The following is a 4099-nucleotide window of genomic DNA, read 5'->3' as shown; positions in this document are numbered from 1 at the left end:
AGCCCAGGAGTTGGAGGTTGCTGTGAGCTGTAATGCCACGGTACTCTACCCAGGGGGACAGCTTGAGGCTCTGTCTCAAAAAAAAAAAAAAATAGCCAGGCCTTGTGGTGGGTGCCTATAGTCCCAGCTACTTGGGAGGCTGAGACAAGAGAATCACTTAAGTCCAAGAGTTTGAAGTTGCTGTGAGCCGTGACACCACTGCACTCTACCCAGGGCAACAGCTTGAGACTGTCTCAAAAAAAGAAAGAAAGAAACCAAACTAGAAAAAGGTTGGGCACAGTAGCTCATGCCTATAATATTAGCACTCTGGGAGGCCAAGGTGGGATGATTGCTTGAGCTCAGGAGTTTGAGACCAGCCTGAGCAAGAGCAGATCTCTCTACTAAAAATAGAAAAAGTAGATGGGTGTGGTGGCAGGCACCTGTAGTCTCAGCTACTCGGGAGGCTAAGGCAAGAGGATTGCTTGAACCCAAGAGTTTGAGGTTGCTGTGAGCTAAGCTAAGACCACAGCACTCTAGCCTGAGCAACAGAGCAAATCTCTGTCTCAAAATAATAATAATAATTAATAACTAAAAATAAATTTTAAAGGAGAAAAAATGAGAAACCAGAAAAAGAGCAAATTAAAACCAAAATAAGCAACAGAAATAATAAAGATGAGAAAAAAATTAATAAAATAAAAGCAGAAAAATAATAGAGAAAAAATCAATGAAAATAAAAGCTGATTATTTGAAAAGAACAACCAGCAGAGTGACCCAACTGCTAAGAATATCAACCAATTATTAATGCATTATCTTATAATGCATCACATGGTGTGGTGTCAGGGACTATAAAACAGCCACCTGTAGAACAAATCTAGCCTGCAGACAAGTTTTGTTTGGCTTTCCAGTACTGACTGGCAAAACGTTTACATTTTTAAAAAATCATTTGCCTACATATTGGGAGATTTCACAGAAATGCCCAGATTTCTGGTTTATAATGAAAAATCAGAAGCCCAGTCACCTGGAACCCTTGTTCCTACATGGCAACCCTGGTTCCCCTCTTTTGGATGTGCATGTGGCCTTCGGTTTGCCACCATCCCTGCCACTCTCCATTCATCTCCACCACAGAGGTAGGTGCCAGCTGCCACCGACTGGCTGGATTGCTTTGCTTTTTCTTTACCTCTGGTTGATTTCGCTTGTTTATACCCTACCGCCAGTGAGTATATGGCCTCTGGATGAATGAAAGGAGGGGACCTTCCTGTTGAATTCCCAGTGGTCAGAACACATAAAGAGCTCTGTGATCTACGTGAACAGGCTCATTTAAAATTCAACAAAGCCAAACCAAAGCCCAGTTCTTTCCTATGGAAAATTTCAAACATAATGCAAAAGCAGAACAGTATGGTTAATTCCCATGTAGACACTTTAAACAACTGTCAACATTGTTTCATATATCGCCTTCCCATAACATTTAAAGGAAATTCCAGACATGGTTTAATTTGGGACTTGTAAATACTTCAGTATGTATACTCAACAGATAACCACTTAAAGAAAAAAGCCTAACGGCAGTGCCATTATTATACTCAACTAGAGTAATAATAATTACTTAGCACTATCTCTTACCTATTCTGCATTCAGATTCACACTTATCTGTGAAAGGTATTTTAACAGTTGGTTTGTTTGAACCCAGATCCAAATTAGGTCTACACTTTTTTTTTTTTTAATTAAATCATAGCTGTGTACATTAATGCAGTCATGGGGTACAGTGTGCTGGTTCTATATACAATCTGGAATATTTTCATCAAACTGGTTAACATAGCCTTCATGTCATTTTCTTAGTTATTGTGTTAAGACAGTTATATTCTACATTTAGAAAGATTCACATGTACCCTAGGTCTACACTTTGACTTGATTGGTCTATTTTTTTTTACGTCTTTTTAAATCTAAACCAATTCCTTCTCTTCTAAGTCCCTTTTATGCCTTTTTTGTTGTTGTTTGCTTTGAAGGCCGGCCCATTATCACTTTGCAAACTCTGAGGGAGTCCAAACCTGGGAATAATCTCATATACTAAAGCCTTTACAACTTCCTGGGCCTTTTCCATCCTGCAAGGGAACGCTTCAACCCAATTAGTAAAAGTATCCACAAATACCAGCAAATATTGTATACCACATATCTTAGGGAGATGATTGACATCTATTTGCCAATCTTCACCTGATATTTACTTTGTTTTGTATACCTGCAGGAGCGAGATAGTAATTTGAAAGACTGTTTCTCTGATATACTTCAGAAATCTTTATTACCTTTTTATGGTTTTAAATAAGTTCTTTCCGCTAAAGAGGGCCTTAGACAATTGATAGATACTTTCAGTGCCAAAATGAAAAGACTGACGTAAAGTTTTAAGTATTTTCCATTGACTTGCAGCAGATAATAGCAAAAGTCCACTTCTGTTTTGTAGCCAGCCTGATGGAAGTAGTGAATAGTCTCTGGATAAAACCCATTCCTTTTCTTTTGGGGTATATTGAGGTGCATGATTCTCCAGTGATCCCTCCCAAATGAGGGGGGCCACAAAGGGAATTTTTCCTTCTCTGCTACCATTTTAGCCTCTTTATTGGCAAGCTGGTTACCTTCAGAAATATCATCTAAGGTTTTCTGGTGTCTCTTACAATGAATAACTGCTACTGCTTGTGGAGCAAGAACAGCTTATAACAGCCTCTCTATTTCATGATGATATTTTACAGGTGAACCATTGGAAGTTAGGTATTGTCCTTCCTTCCAAATGGCAGCATGTAAGATGAGGAAAGCATATTTTGAGTCAGTGTATATACTGACTCATTTGTCTTTCCCAACTTCTAAAGCACGGGTTAAAGCTATTAGCTCAGCTGATTGCACTCTGGTTACTGGAGAGACCCACTCTCACTTACAGCATATTGAGTAACTACAGCTTTGCGAATTCCTTGTTCTATGAAAGAACTTTCATCTGTATACAAAACCATGTCTGGATTGGGTAGAGGAGTTTCTTGTAAGTCTTCTCTAGCTGCATAGATCTGTGCCATAATTTGTTGGCAATCATGCCCTATATCCTCACTGGATTCAGGGAGGAAAGTGGCAGGATTCAAAGTGGCCCAGGTGTGTAATTATAGTACCAGTCCTTATAGTAATAAGGCTTGATATTTAAGAAGGCAGTTATCTGACAGCCAAAGATTGCTTTTTGAGTTTAAAAGTCCAATAAGATCATGAGAAGTGTAAGTAATTAGGTGTCTTCCTAAAGTTAGCTTAGCTGCTTCTGGGGTTAAGAGGGCTACAACTGCTACAACCCATAGACAGTGTGGCCGTTCCCTGGCTACAGTGTCAATTCTTTATGAAGATAAGCTACAGGTTGTAAAACTGGACCCTGGTGTTAGGTCAAAACTCCCAGGGCAATTTCAGTCCACTCTGTACTATACAGATTAAATTGTTGTTCAGTAGGAAGACTTAAAGCAGGGGCATTAAAAAAAAAAAAAGCATTTCTTTTTCTTTTGCAGTTTTTGGCTGAGGCTGGGTTTGAACCCACCACCTCCAGCATATGGGGCCAGAGCCCTTCTCCTTTGAGCCACAGGCACCACCCCAAAAGAGCATCTTTCTTTTTTTTTTTTTTTTTGCAGTTTTTAGCCAGGGCTGGGTTTGAACCCACCACCTCTGGCATATGGGGCCGGCGCCCTACTCCTTTGAGCCACAGGAGCCACCCCCAAAAGAGCATTTTTCAACTGTTGGAATGACTTATCTGCTTCTGGCTCCCATTCTAGAGTGACCAGGCACTCTTTCTGAGCATTTTTAATTAAAGAATAGAGTGGTCTAGATATTTCACTATATCTAGGAATCCAGAATCTACAAAAGCCTCTGATTCCTAAGAAGCCTCAAAGCTGAGAGTTCGGGTTTTAGGGTGAACCAGTATTGTTTCTATTATTTCTTTACCCAAGGTTCTGTTTCCTTGTAAAAGTTGGAGACCTAAATAGTGCACTTCGGACACACACAACTGGGCTTTGGCCTTGGAAATTTTGTACCCACAATCAGCGAGAAAGTTTAATAGAGCTTGGGTAGCTTTGCGGTATCTGGTGCTCCCAAAAGAAGGTCATCTACATACTGAATA

This window comes from Otolemur garnettii, unplaced genomic scaffold (assembly GCF_000181295.1).
Source record: "Otolemur garnettii isolate 467f Iridium unplaced genomic scaffold, OtoGar3 scaffold00024, whole genome shotgun sequence".
NCBI classification, from domain to species: Eukaryota; Metazoa; Chordata; class Mammalia; order Primates; family Galagidae; genus Otolemur; species Otolemur garnettii.
The sequence above is the reverse complement of the archived record's forward strand: the minus strand, read 5'-3'. Positions refer to the sequence as shown.